Genomic DNA, 16,347 nt, shown 5'->3' with positions numbered 1-16,347 from the left:
CATTATTAAATAATTTAATATGAACAAACTATTAATTACTGACTGAGTTCAAAATGTTTTGGTAAATAATCTCATGCCTCTCATTTATATGGATATCTGGAAGGCTACAGTTCCATCTCAGCCATTGTCTCATTAACTACAACAACAAAACTAAACAAAAAAGACACCATTTACCTACCTAAGAAATATATAAGAAAACTTAAATCAATAACATATACATATCACAATCATATTTTCCAAACCTTGAGTATATTTACACAACAAAATCCTTCAATCTGTACCCACCTCCCAAAAATAAAAAAAATTGAGAAGTTTAGAAGTAAGAGGCAGGCTCCTTTTATTACTCAAATTCCACCTAGTTAAAATTGATGTTTGTTACAAGTAAGGGTTTTTAGGGCAGAAATTATTAACTGCACCTGTTTCAAGCCACCTGATTACACAAGGTCAATATGAAATGGTGTTATAAAATCAGGCCTGTTACTGTTAAAAATACTGATGCAATAATTATGAAATATTTTATTTTTAAATATACTGATGAATATTTATATGGGGTTAGGTAATAAGGGAAAACCAACTAGGAGTGATGAGATTTTAGATTTACTGCTAACCGCTAAAGTTGGATGACTAATAGAATTTGTAATAGATTTTGATTTGTTGATTTATTTTTGTGTTTCATGACACTAACTGATTAAGTTGAACAGAGTTGAATTCACCAAAAAATAGTAACAAGACACTGAAATAAGAATATTTCAATTACTCAAATAATTGTAATAAAGGAAAACACTAATAATCAGAAACTTTATTTTAACTGAATCTAATCAATGGTCATATGTAATCAATTATACCAAGTTACCAAATTACTTGTTCAGCTCTAATCTTGTTTCCCCAGTTTGTGTTTTTGTTTTCCAATGCAATTAAGTACAAAGGATATCCTAATATTTATAATTCTAAATCCCTAACCTAAATGCATTTTCATCATATGAGTGTATGATTATTCTGCATCATAAAGGTTGTTACATATCCTTCTCAAACCTGATCAATTTTTGGAAACATGGCACTACCTATGAGACACCAAACAATGTCACAATATAGTTCTGATACATGTCCTTCCACCATAGCTTTATATTGGCTGTGAATGTCATGTGACTTGATCTGCACATTTAAAATCTCTTTTACTAAAATGCACTGAACCTTCTCCATGTTATAATAAATGTTAAGAATGATGAATGACGGATGACAGATGATTTTGTTAAAGACTACATTGTTAACTTAACAATTGATAGATGTCCACATACCTGAAGAAAAGATGTGCAACAGTCAAGAAAAAGGATACCCTTCTGAAAAAGTGACAAGTTGTGGATACCCAATTGTTTCTATGATATATCCATTTTACAGTGCATACTTCAAGTAGTTAGAAAATGAAATTCATATTCATGCTATTCTATACAAAAAAGGCACTGGTAAATTCACCAAATCTTGTGCCTGAAGAATGATCAAAATGATAAATGGGTGTTGAGAAACTGTTGGCCTCACAGGCAAGATGCATTATGGAAAATTGCATGAAAAAATGGTGTACTTTGAATATAACATCTTTATAATAGAGAATTCAGTTATGTAAACTATGCTACAGGTCTATGTAAAGATAGGATCATAAGACAAAATATGATTATATGTAGCAACATAAATTAGGAGGTGATGAGGTTCAAAATTGTTTAATATAACATATTCAGTTTCTATACAGATAACCAAACTAGAGTTTCTAGCACCTTCAAACATCTATTAATTTGTACTGAACAGACAAGAAATTAAGGATGTCCACATATACCACCATCCTAAAAACTGACTTAAGAAACCACTAACTTACCAATTTTTCTTCATACACATTTCCACATCTCATATGAAAGTATAATGCTTGAACCAGTTAGAGACATATCTCAATTTATAGTTTACTGAATGTATTTTTAATTTCTATTATACTATGGTTGTTTTCAACTGATTCAGCTTTCAGTTAACACTGAAAGTGCCTTAAAAGGTTTGCATACTTTTGTGATTATAGATAAAAGTTGTTGTAGTTGACAGTAAGTAATCTCACACTTAATTCAGTTTGATGCAGCAATTATTTGGAGCTTTTCTTGGTAATCAGCAGATACTAGAAGAAAAGAAAGCTATACTTTTCCAATGAAACTGCTAAAGGTAAATATTGTAGGTAAAATATAAGTATTCAACAGTTATTGGAAACAATCCAAGTTATAGTCTCAGAAAATACACATTAGTTAATTATAAAAGTTTAAGTAATACTTTTCACTGCCCTCTTATGAGAATAATTGTATCTATATTGTGAAAGCCAACTCATGGCAATATGTACAAGGGTAGGCCATAATGTAAAATGTTAAGTGTAAGATTAGGTTAAGATAAATTTTATTATTTTATGTACAGCCAAAGATATGATTCACTATTTTATCAACACAAATTGAACAGAATAATATAATGCATGCCATTTTGTACTGGATACTCTTATATCCTGTCTTAATATGGATAGTAATAATTGATTGTAAAAAATGTGCAATTCACAATTATGCAAATCATTAACTAATGATAAAATATGCAACTTTAACAACTGTAAATGCAATATCAAAAAACATTTTATTACAGGTGGAGCTCAGACTACTGTAATGAAGCTGCTTCCTCCAAAATAAGCATTCTGATATAAAAACAGTTTTGTACAATTAACTACTCTAACTCCTCCTAATATATATCCTTTAGTTTTAAGATACAAGGTGGGTCAAGACACATACTTCATTATGACAAAAAATGTGCCTGCAGTCTTTACTGCTCAAGAAAGCTTCATAGTTATGATTTCATAAGGTAAACAACTCAAGCATCAAGTTTTCAACTACTGGAGGTAAAAATAGTCTCTCTTTTATCAAGAAAAAAATGGTGAAAAGTGGATTTCAATAAAAGATACTGTAAAGAGACATTTAAAAACAGTTTCCATCTTAGCTGCACTGATGTCAGTTTTGAAAAAGATAATACCACTATGTAAGATCAGACCAAAGACTCTAAAATTAACCATTATATTGTAATAGTAAATCTATAAGCTTTTTCATAAGAAAAACCATGATTGGGTGGCAACTCATGTGTAAATAAATTTGTGAACAAAAATCACACACTTGAATTAATGAATTATAACAAAAAAACAGCAACAAAAACATTTGATCTTTAACAGTACAAGTGTATGCCTTCTCTTAACAATTACTGAATCAAAACTACACAACACTACATAACATTACTGTATAGAAAAGGTTCATTTTAGCTTTTATTTTTTTATTCTTTCATGTTTCCACTTTCATGAGGGTCATTTAAAATTGTAATTTCGTGTGTGAATGAATATGGCTGCCCACAGGTTCATGTGTGAATGAATATGGCTGCCCACAGGTATTGCACACATTTCTATGCATGTCCATGACTACTTGTATCAAAATCACTGTATCTAGCTTTCAACGAGATTTAAAATTTGTCACAGTTACAAGAATGTGTAACCAATTAAAGTGGTGTAAAAATATCAAAACATACAAAGTATTAACAAGTTCATAAAAGCATATGCTGAAACCAACACTCAGAATCAGCACACCACAAATGCATGTTTATTTTAGTTATAAAGTATTACTGAAGCAAGTGTTCATAAAGTACATTTCTTTGGAAGAATACCTGTTTTTAAATTTGTTGTGCCTAGTGACAGAGAAATCAGATATTGCTAGTTTACCAAAATTAAGTGGTGCTAAGCTAATGATTCTTGTTACAGATGAAGTGATCTAGATATTAATGCTAGTTAAGTTGATGGGGTTTCAGTCAATATGAGGAGTAAAAATGGAGTGAAATCACTAGTGGATAAGTTCATTTCTCACATAACACCAATTCACTCCATTAACCATAATAAAACATTGGCTATTCCACATACCAAAATCATGTTATAACAATGGATCATTTGGTTTTTCCAGATTTTCCTTGCACAACCACCCTGAGAAAAAGTAAAAATATCATCCACTCTTTTTCACTTTTCAGAAAATAATAAATTACTCTTCTATAAAGTACTTGGTCATCACTGCTGCCAATGGAGACTCATTCTAAAAATCAATTACCCTACTGAAAAAATAAACTGTCATCTAAAACAGTCTTTCCCAGATGTTAATATTTTCCCAATATGATGTATTTCTGATAAATACTTACCTCTTCACAAAGAAATATGACAATACCCTTCAACGTTAGATAAGCAACACAACACCTAGGCACAATAACTCTCCTTATGCACTTGTACTCATGATAAATTCATTCTTAAATGAGCCATGAAAAGTGCACTGGAAGTGAAGAAGATGGATGGGCATGTGTGCTGAGTTATCCATCTTAAATGCATTTTCAGATTAGAGAAATGCTAGCTACCAAGATAATAACTTGCTTCTAAACATACAAATGATAAAATCCTGGTGGAAAGGCCAGTGCAAAAGTTAACATCTTTTCTTACTTGATAATGCATTTCCAACAGCAACCTCTTCCCCATCATCATGCCTTAGATATTTGCATGCCACTAGCCTATTGGTAACTTCAGTCTAAACTCATTATTATAAAATGCCATCCACCTTCTTGTTCACTAGCTCTCTATGATTTAGTATTCATAAATTTTTATTCTTTGATGAAGCAAGAAATACCAAGTTGCACGAAATGTGGGAAAAAAATAGAGTGTTGAGTGTATGAGTTACCTATCAGAAATACATTTTTCAGGTAAGAAAAGCATTAACTTCCAAGACGATATACACCTATTCACACAGAAAGCTATAACTCTATGTCGATATGATGGAGGGACAGGTGCATAATTTATCTAGATGAGCCCCATTCAGAAAGTGCTTAAAGGAAACCCCATTAACAGTAACACCTGATGACAAGGGATCCAAAGGAACACACTCATGGAAGATTACATCTCACCTCTTCCAGCATGCACTATTTGCTTAAAATAGAGGGGAAAAAGCAGCAAATGAGCCCCATGTGTTGCAGGTATGGACAGAAGAGCATGGGTGTCTGAGCTAATACATGTAGTGTGGTTAAAGCATGTTTAGACCAAACCTATTTTACACCTCAACTATCAAACTCACTGGATCAACACAAGCTATGGGAAGAGAGCACACAGAGTATTATAACATGGTTGGCTCAACTTTACTGGCAGACTTTTTGTCCAACATCAGCTGTGGGAGAAGTGCAGATAATCTGTGTCATAGTACGTAATGATGAAGCATGCTCATCTTAACCTTAGCAAAAGACACTTGGACTGGCACCAGCTCAAGAAAAAGGGCACATAAATTATTTATAAATTATGTAATTTGAACTGCATAGGTAGTGTTCATTCACCTTGTCTCTATTAAATGTAAAAAATCACAGGTTAGAAGGGCAAGAGATTGGGCAAATCCCAAACATGAGGTGGAAATAAAGGATTCCTGGATGAAACAGCAACGTGTGAAGTAGAGGAAGAGGGGAAATGAGTAGATAAAAGGCAAAGGAGAGGAAACCATAATTGAGCTAGTCAAACAGACACGATGAGAAGTGTCACAAATCACGGTCAAAACCCATGGTAAAAGTCATATAGGTGGGTAAGCATACAGTAAAAAATGAGATCAGTCCTGACTCAAAGCAATAACAGCAAGGACTGAATAATCTGAAACAGGAGCCCAAAACCAGAGAATCTTGGAACTGAGAGGTGTGACAAAGGCATCAATGAGTGGAATCCACAGAAAAGAGCACACCCACTGAAAACCTGAGGCTGAAGAGACAATGTTTTTTTTTTAAATCACTAATCACTGCATATAAAATAAATATGTTTTAACCACTACAATTAATAAACATGAAAATGTGTGGGACATTTCCAACCTCTAGATGTGTCTTGGAAAAACAATTATAACACATTTTCACACTCTTTAGGCACTTGTTTTCAGACAACATAAATCATGCTCAATAGAATTTCAAGCAACTATACTTGTAATTTCCACATATCATATCAACAAATAAATTATACAAGTTCAGATGATGAGCCATAAAACAGAATGACTAGGATGAGGTATTTTGGACAGGCAAGTAACCAATAAAATCAGCACAGATTGAGGTTGGACAGCTTCTGCTCTTGACTAAACTGAATTAGGGATACCTCAAAAACAGCAGGATGAAAAAAATGGGGAAATACAGAAGTCCTATGAAAAGGAGGGAAAGATGACAAACATAGAAATGGAGGTATTCTTACTAAATAAGTTCCAACAACAATGATCCAAGTGACCACGAAAAAGATTGACGGAGTAGGTCAGCCATGGTAAAAATGAGAAGTAGAAATCACCAACAAAGTTATTTGGGGCTTGGTAATGTGCTTTTAACATAAGATGAAGAGAGCAAAAGAGAGTGACATTAGAATAACATCACACTTCTTCAGTATCTAATATATTTATATAAGACAGTTTTTTCTTTAGAAATATTAACTTGTGTGCTATAGACATTTTGTTTGCAATCTCTTCTTTGTCTTGGATACTTTACTAATTTATTTATTTCAAGTTCCCCAATTTTTAATGTACAGGGTGGCCCGTAAGTCCCTACCCATCCATATGTTATGTTATATTCAATTATGCATGCATTATAAACTTGTTTCTTTTTTTTCAGAGAAATATGGCCGATGTAAGCCCATTTACACTTGAAGAGCGTATTGTGACAAATACGTGGGTACGTGAGCACAAGAATACTGGTTAAACCACACAGATACACTGGATACATAAGATATATGGATGGTTAGGGACTTAAGGGCCACCCTGTGCAATTCACCTTTGCTCCAACAGCTACACATTTCCCATGTCCATCTATTATGTTATATTTACTATTAATATTTCAATAAGCTTTGAATCCTGCTTGGTAATTTATTCCTGTATCAAGTGTAAGGAAGCACTGCCAAAAGAGTGACACATTTATATATGTTAAACTCTGATGGAATATTTTATATTTTAAACAGCTTTTTTTCAATTAATAGTTTTCAACATCATTCACTTCTAGTTCTACACACTCTACAAAAAGAGAATATTCCTTTGTGCCAACAACTATTAACATGCTCTGTAATGTACTTTATCATCTGACAAGAACTGTACTGAAGCCTTAATTTCTGTTTGCTCTACTGTAATATGATATATATTTATTAGCACATACAATAAGTCAGTCTCCATTATATAAATTTATTCACCTCTTTCTTTCTTTATTGCAAGCAGTCAAAGGTTTACATAGATTAATAATATACTTATTGACTGCTGCAGTACAGTGGTACCTGAACCTATTTCTTAGTTCTACATCCCCAACTTTTGTCCTACTGTGCCAGGGCTCACGCTGTTGCTCGCCATATTTGCCAATGGCTATTATTTTAGTTTTTGGCAAAGAAAAATTGTAATTGGCAAATATACCGTCGAAACACAGTTTGTTTACGAAATGCTAGACTGGTTCACTACATCAACGTTTTTTTAATGCAAGTATGCGGTAAGCAGATAAAAATCAATAACCCGTCATGGTCAGGATCGACAAACATGTGAAAAATTGTTCAATCAACAGCGACCTAACAGCTTGACACGAATAACTCATTAAAATGTGGTTGATCAGTGAAAAGTCATCTTATACAGATTATATTAAAGAAGAAAAGAATGCTATTGACTGCAAACTTTTCCATAATTTTGTAAAATTAGAGCAAAACATCTCCCTGGTTTGCAAGTCTACAGAGACCCCTGTTTAGCAGCATGTAATAACAGTTACTTTTAATTTAGTGACTCGTCTTCCCATGTCATTATTGTAATGATTTGTGTGTGAAAAACATTGAACTTTGTAACTGTGAAACTGTTGTTTTATAATAAATTTGATAAATTATAAATTCATGGAAATAAAATGTATGATAAGAACTTAGTTGTCATTTATTCTTTGACTGTCTTATCGTTATGTGACTGGCTGGAGGGTTGGATACGGATCAAACCTATCTCTCTGAAACACTGGCTAAAATTGGCTACCAAAAAAATAATTTGGTTAATAGCCTGGCTACAGAAAAATTTAGTACAGGGTAAGCCCTGTGTGCCCTTTCCAAAGTTTTATTTCTAAATACAGCATCCTCAACCTCCACTGAAAATGAAACAACCTCGATGCTTAGCCTAACGTGATCATTCTTTTTACGTTTCCCAATGCCAGTAGTACTTTCTCCTCATAAAGTTTTAGTAGTTTTCGCCAGTCTAATTTAAAGACCCTGAATTGTAACTTAAAATTTTCACACAAGTAAAACTAACGGATCAACACCTTAAAGTTTAAGTTAGTTTAAATCTAAAAATGTGGACAATTACAAATTACTTGCAAACATGTCGTAAACTGGCAATAAAAGTTTGAATGCGACTTGTTATACAGAAGCATTGGCGGTAGAGAAGCATCCATTTGTGCTACAGTTGATAATTCAAGGACATTACTATTCTTGATCATGATGTCAATTAAAATATCTTTCATGTCATTATAGTTACACTTTTTTATATATCAAATAAGTAAAAAATTAAAAGTAAAACAGAGTTATCAACCAAACTACTATAAATGGATGCCTCTCTGACACTCGATATGCTAGTGGGGAATTTCGTACAAGTACCGTACTGGCAAATGATAATGTAATACCACATAGCCTGTTACTTAAACTCTGGATTATTAAAAGATATATTTTTTTTCACGTATCTAAGTCCCCACTTCACAAGTTACACATTACAGCAATACTTCTTTAAATCTTACATTTATGTGTTAAACAGAAAAAGCTGTAGTACTACCTCGAAGAGTAAGTGATGGTTACGGCCTACATTGCTATAAATATTAACCACATTATTTAGCCTCAGATAATTTTCGACACCTATTTATCAACCCCCTTACACGAATTACTCCAATTTCATCAAAATGTACGTACTGTTTGCAATCACGTGCTATTGAAAAAATACGGCGATAAGAAATTGCGATGCCGTGGAACGGACGGAAATTTGAACAATTAAAATATTCGATTAAGAAAGTGTCAATTCATTACATGGTTTAACAAAATTAGTCAATTATAGCAGTTTAAATATTTTAATTTTGCAAGTGCATCCTTTAAAATTTTATAGCATAAACAAACGATAGTTTTGAAACTTTTTGTTTGTCTATGGACTACATGTTTATTATTATTCACGATTCACCCAATAAACGGAGAAATTTGCATTTAAAACACACTGACTGCAAAGCAGCGTCGAATACAAAGTTTGTATATAACAATGTATGCATGAAGAATATATTATACCTTCTTCTGCAACCGAGCATTTGAGATTTCAGATTTTCGGGTTATAATTCGTACAACTTTCTTTCCATAATTACACGACCTATCCATAGACTCCACCCCGACTGAGAATTTCTAGTGTATTAATTATTATTTTAAAGTATTCTATCCTCGGGCGGGTTTATTTCAATTACTTGGTAAAAGTAATACCAACTCCAATCCACTTAACAATAACGAATTGTTTATTTCTTCATTCGCGTTTGAAGCAACTTGTAGGCCTGACTGAAGTTCAGGTCCAATACACTAATGACATTTAATAGCAATTTATTCTATTGATAAGAAACCTTTGGAACACAATCATAAATTTTTGCAGCGTAGGAAATATCTTAAAAACGTTAAGAACTGTCATTTCGAAGTTTATACTGAATATATATCATTTGTCATACAAAATTTATAAAGGAGAATTGCTGGTCTTGAAAACTCGATTCTGTTCGGCTGTCCATACATACATGGTTGATGTTAAATCATGATGAAGATATCTGGTTGTATATGAGGGCTGTTCTGACTCCAAAGGATTTGTTTGTTTGTTTGTTTGTTTGGAAATTTCGCACAAAGCTACTCGAGGGCTATCTGTGCTAGCCGTCCCTAATTTAGCAGTGTATGACTAGCTGCCTTCCCTCTAGTCTTATACTGCTAAATTAGGGACGGCGAGCACAGATAGCCCTCGAGTAGCTTTGTGCGAAATTCAAACAAACAAACAAACAAACAAAATCAACACATCCTATAAAAAAGCGTGTAAGTACTTAGTCAACACCACCCACCGCCAACTCTTGGGTTACTCTTTTAGCAACGAATAGGGGATTGACCGTCACATTACACACCCCCACGGCTGGGAGGGCGAGCATGTTTAACGCGACGCGGGCGCGAATCCGCGACCCTCGGATTACGAGTCGCACGCCTTACGCGCTAGGCCATGCCGGGCCTCAACTCCAAAGCACAAAAACAATGTTTTACTTATCTTTCAAGATAGAGCTAGTAAACTAAACATATATTATTCTAAAAATTTAAACTCCATTGTTAAAAGCAGTGAATTTATTCAAGAGCTAACTGATTTATCTATAAAAAGGTTAAATACATAAGACTGAGGTATTGTGTTCAGTATCATTATGATGAATAAAAATGATTTTGATAAGATTTATTTTGTTTCATCACGCAATCTTCATTAAAGGTTATTATGATTTAAGAAGATAATTATATCGTCCATAAAACTGATAAAATATTCAATTTTTAAAAACCTTTATTAATCTTTGTATGATAAGAATTTTGATATTTTATTTACTGAAAAAGGTATATCTATTAAAGCCGTTTTAATATTAAATAACTATGTATCCTAGTTATGAATATATATAACATTAGTATCTTCATGAAATAAAATTTAGATAATAATTCTTGTTTGCATATGTGTCTACATCTGCAATTGCAATAAAATATACATTACTGACCCCACACTCTCGAATAAAGTTCTTCCAAAACTTTCTTGTTGTAAGTCAATGTTCAGCAGTTCTTTAATGACATTTTATGATGTGACTAAGTGGAAGGAGGCCAAGGGATTTAAAATATTGTTTTTACCAGTTTCAAACAAAGTAAATGGAAACTCAGTGGCTTCCAGGTTTACAAAGTGAATCCAAGTTGATGATATACAGCTATGTTTCTGAATGGAATAGATACCTGACACACATCCCAAATTATTTTCTGTACATAATTCTTCTGAGAGTACAGAATAATTCTCCACAGTGTTCATTTCTTCTTATATATCAATAATGATATTTCCAAACTAGTCAATTTCTAAAATGGACTGAAATTCTGCAAAGGCAAAACGTTTATAGTGTTAAGTTTTATCAACCACATCTCAGTATTTAAACTTATCTTTTTCACCAATAAAAAGTTTTAATCAGCAGCAGATGTACTGGGTGTAAGAACAAAAACTAGGAGTATGTTTATTCCCGAGTATTCGTCATATCCTATGTTGATTCCTTGATCTTGAAACTGTTTTTCCATTTTACAGCTTCACGCATACAAGTCGGTATTGAAATGTGGTTGTATTGGCCATACAAGAATCTGCTTTTCATCCATATTGATTGACAATAATTTGATATTGTAATGTTTGAAATTGGAAGGGTAGATCTTTGAAGATCCACTAAAAACATCGTTATCAACACATCCGCCCCCCGCTAGTACAGCGGTATGTCTCCGGATTTACAACGCTAAAATCAGGGGTTCGATTCCCCTCGGTGGGCTGAGCGGATATCTTTAGCATGGCCTAGCGCGTAAGGCGTGCGACTCGTAATCCGAGAGTCGCGGGTTCGCGCCCGCGTCGCGCTAAACATGCTCGCCCTCCCAGCCATGGGGGTGTATAATGTGACGATCAATCCCACTATTCGTTGGTAAAAGAGTAGCCCAAGAGTTGGCGGTGGGTGGTGATGACTAGCTGCCTTCCCTCTAGTCTTACACTGCTAAATTAGGGACGGCTAGCACAGATAGCCCTCGAGTAGCTTTTTGCGAAATTCCAAACAAACAAACAAACAAACAAAATCAACACATCCTATAAAAAAGCGTGTAAGTACTTAGTTTAAAAATGCATTATCAATAGATGCCTGCAAGTTCCCTAAGAAATTGAAAATGATTTCCACTCTATATGTGTCAAAAAATAGTTAGCATTTCCCTCCTTACAGGGTTTGATGTGACAGAACGATTTTGCTTTTTTAATTAGATAGAAACGTATTGTAGAACAACTTTGACTCCCCATTAAACACTCGACACAATACAAAATACATCCTTATTTCGTATGAGGCATAATTTTAAAGTAACACCATTTGATAACAAAAAGATTTCTGGATTTATAAGGACGATCCTGTTGACAGTTTGACTACCTTGAGTAGTTTGTCTGTTTTTGATTTCATCATTAGCTCCACCTTTAAAAGCAAAATCGTCAAAATTAGAAGATGTATCCTTTGCTACCACACAAAAAGTCAGATGGCTTCTCTTGACTTTTTCATTATAACTCAGTGGTGTTTCTCTGTACACATTATAGACATAGAGATTATGAGATGAAGAAACTGGTTTGTCATTCACATGTACACTAACTTGAGAAAATTAAGAATGCGGAAACAGATTGATAAAAGCAAACAAATCGTGTTCTTTTCTGTCTTTCTTATTACGTTTAATAATCTTTGCCTTTACATCTAGGTATGATTGTACCAGATCTAAATATTCATCTCCTGATATAGAAAGTTTGATGGGTCCACTCTGAGTCATCCATGGAAAAGGATAATATTGCGTCTACTGACCCTCCTCAATCACTGTTTGTGTAGGAAGGAGGAAAAATAAGTCTACCTCCGACTTTTTGCACTGACAAAACTTTTCATTGGTTAGGAGGGACATAATTACTTATTAAAAACATATGGGCTCAATGTCCCCTGTCTTTCGGTTTTAGTAATTATAAATCCAGAACCTTTGTGTCTCTTCTTTTTATTTGGTAGATCAATCCGTGTGACATCTTGAGCCAAGTTTTGGGTTTTATTTTTGCAATTTGTTCTCCAGCATCAGCAAAAAAGTTTTTCTAATATGGCATATGGCTCTGTTTCCCATCTGGTAATTGTAACATGTGCCACAAATGACTGGGCCATGACATTAAGATACTCTCATGATGTCACAATTCAAATGGTATACTTCAATCTGTTTCATCCTTCATATCTAACTAGATAGTGTGAAAACGTCTTTTAGATATGGGTCTGTAATGAGGAATTTTAAATGTTTCTGTGATCATGCTTCCATTAAACAATTCGCAACAGTGACACATGTTCATCATAATCAATACTAGGTTTCACAATATCTTAATTTAGTTTGATTTGTTTTGAATTTCGAGTAAAGCTACACAAAGGCTATCTGTGCTAGCCATCCCTAATTTAACATTGAAAGACTAGGGAAGGCAGCTAGTCACCACCATCCATTGCCAAATCTTGGGCTATTCTTTTACCAATGAATAATGGGATTGAAAATCACATTATAACGTCTCCACTGCTAAAAGTCCGAGCGCATTTGGTGTAACGGGAATTTATACCCTCTACTTTCAGATTACCAGTTAAGCGCTCTAACCATTTGGACATACCAGGCCTCAATGTGTTAGTAAACATATTAACAGTATGTTGATTTATAGTGGGTCCTAATATCATACAATTAATCTCATATCCGAAGAATTCGGGTAATATAGGATCAAATAATATAGAGGATCCCTATTTTACATTCACAGTTACTTTCTTGGTGAGAAAATCATAGGTAAATATAGGACCTGTGTCAGATTTATGAAGTAATTATTCTAATTGATTTAATATTTTAATTGAATCTTCAAGCCCTTTTTAATTACCTGTTATAATATAAATCATATTATTGCGAGCTTCAGAACCAGGAAAGGAGATTAATTTTATACTCTCAGGTACATTATGCCAACTATGCAGATAGTATTATTCAACCAAGGCCAATATTCGTGAGTACTCTAGGTTACTAAACCTGGAAAGACGTATGATATAATTCGTCAGTCTTGCTGGCAAAATAGTTCATAGAGCTACTGCTAAGAAATGTCACACACACAATTGATCCATGCCAAATAATGAGTAATAGGGTTATACATGACATTTCATGATGGCAGACGGTTGAATTCAGCTTCGTAAAATGTCCCAGCTAATTTTTCTCAGAATTAGTCTTACAGTTTGTACAGTGGGTGTCTTTCGCCAGTCTCTTATGAAGTGTATATATTTCATCCGTCCATCCAGAAACACATCTTTTCTAAAATTATAGTTTTGCCTTACTAAAGCCTCCAGTGGCACAGTGGTATGTCTTCGAACTTACAATTCTAGAAGCCGGTTTCGATACCCGTGGTGAGCAAAGCACAGATAGCCCATTGTGACGCTTTGTGTTTAATTACGAACAAACAAACAAGGCTTCGCTAATTTGAACATGTTTACCCACTTGGAATCGAAATTTAACTTTTGTGAATGGTTTGCAGAACGTTTCACACCACAGTGTGACGAGAACGATTAATATCTGTCAGTCTCATTTCAATACTACGATGAAACGATCTGTTATAAGCACTGAGTAAATTTTTCAACATTGTGATGTACTTTTATGGTCCATGATGATTAAAATAGCAACATATTTTAGTTTTAAGAGTGCAAATGAAAAGTTCAACTATAGATTTTTTGTTTCTCTGTGTTTAGTAAAGAAATAAATGTCTTATTATTTGAAATAATGTTAAAGTAATCAGTTGGTTAATTCTGTTCCAGCATTGGTTAAAGTTTACAAGATTTTCGACCTTTTATAATTTGATTTCAAGCATTCTTTCTTTCTTATGTTTCAGCAGAACAACCCATGCATATTTAGAAAACACATCGTTGTACATCAACAAATAGTTAAATTGATTGTTAGTTACTTAAGATAGATATATTTACCAAATCAACCCACCATTGTACATCAATACAAAAAACAGTCACTAAGTTTCTTGAAAATCTATATATTACAGTTTGGCACCACATATGTATTTTAATGCCTCAACTAGTCCTTGACCTGATTTTAACTGAGGAGTATTTTCTGAAGCTATTATTGATCTATATAAAGGTGTTACTCCACTGAATGATGTGTACTATCATAATAAATAGATTGTAGATTTTTATCCCCGTTATACATTATCTCATATTTCTGAAGAATTTGAACCAACATTTCCTGATTCACTATCAGTATTTTCTTATAGCTGTACTTATAATTTAACGTTTTACTTGGGCAAAGTTAAACCTTGGATGACTAAAAATATTAGAAATATTCAGTGTTTGACAACAGCCCATCATAAAAATCAAGAAACAGTGCAGCATTCATTTATTAAAAATGACCCATTTAAGTAGTTTGTTTGGGTATGCTAAAAATACGATCTTCATTTTTCACATACACCAATCTACCTCCATTTCCAACAACTTCATGTGGGATATTCATATCCAGTAATTATTCTGCAAGTTCTTTCCATCTTGTAAGGATATTCTTCCATTTCCCTAAGACATTGATCAGATTGATTATGTTACTGTTCAGGACAAATCTTTCATTAATAACTACTTCTCTTGAATCATTCCATGTTATGTTTCCACTTAAATATATTAAGTTTAAGAGCATTTCAGATTTCTTTCTGTATTTTTTAAGGTATACTGTTGATATTTAAATTTTCAGGAATTGGCATTTCCATTTTAATAAGTTACATGGCCTGCAATTAAAAGATTTGATTACACTGTTGCAGTTGATTTAATATTTTGGCTTTATCATCTACAAGTAGCATATTATCATGTGTGATAGTTTTCATATTTTTATCTTTAGAATTTAAACCTTTATGAATGGGTTTTTCATAAATGTTAGGTGGATAAGGTGAGCATACCACTTTTTCAAGAATGAGAATCATTTGTTTTACATGTACCACTTTTAAATCTGGCAGCTTTGCTACTAGCCTGTTCTGACAAACCAACAAATAAATGTGAAAGTATTGGTGATAAATATTTTGGTAAAATTCCCCTTTCTGAATTAGTAACTTTCTTTTTGAATTAATTTATGTTTTCTTATGAGCTAACCCCCTCAATTTATAGCAGTTTGTGTACGAAATAAATTACATTGAAAACTGTTATTTTAAAAGTAATAAAATATACATAAAAATCAAACTTGCAAGAGGTGCTAAGGAGCAGTGTTCCAGATTCATATGCCATAAGAAAAGTTTGGACTTGAAATATAATTGTATGCTATTCACTGGTGTGTCATATGGTTCATAACTGAAAGTCTGTTTTGACTCACTGGTGGGGCATGTGGCAGCAATTGTGTTTCAAAAAAAACAAAACAAATAATTATTTAAATTGTTGCTAATTTACATTTTAATAGGTTTGTACAGAATATTTGATGCATGTTATTTGTTATTATAAAACCATATTGAGATGTATAAAAATATA

The 16,347-nt window shown here is 33.2% G+C and overlaps 1 protein-coding gene across 5 annotated transcripts in view; it reads right to left on the bottom strand.

Moving 5' to 3' along the window:
* The window catches only part of Sirt2 (Sirtuin 2), a 60,618-nt gene extending 51,627 nt beyond the window's left edge, over window positions 1-8,991 (bottom strand). For 2 of the 5 annotated variants that reach the window (XM_076489594.1, XM_076489597.1), the window contains exon 1: window positions 8,812-8,981. The gene's annotated coding sequence lies outside the window, so the exon portion shown is untranslated. Of the gene's footprint in view, window positions 1-285; window positions 309-8,811 lie in introns of those variants that run through there. The other 3 variants (XM_076489593.1, XM_076489596.1, XM_076489595.1) reach the window with 3 other exon arrangements.
* Between the last annotated feature and the right edge of the window lie 7,356 nt (window positions 8,992-16,347).

Source organism: Tachypleus tridentatus, chromosome 2, assembly GCF_004210375.1.
Source record: "Tachypleus tridentatus isolate NWPU-2018 chromosome 2, ASM421037v1, whole genome shotgun sequence".
NCBI lineage: Eukaryota > Metazoa > Arthropoda > Merostomata > Xiphosura > Limulidae > Tachypleus > Tachypleus tridentatus.
Note: the sequence above shows the minus strand (reverse complement) of the source record. Positions and strands in the feature narration are given on the sequence as shown.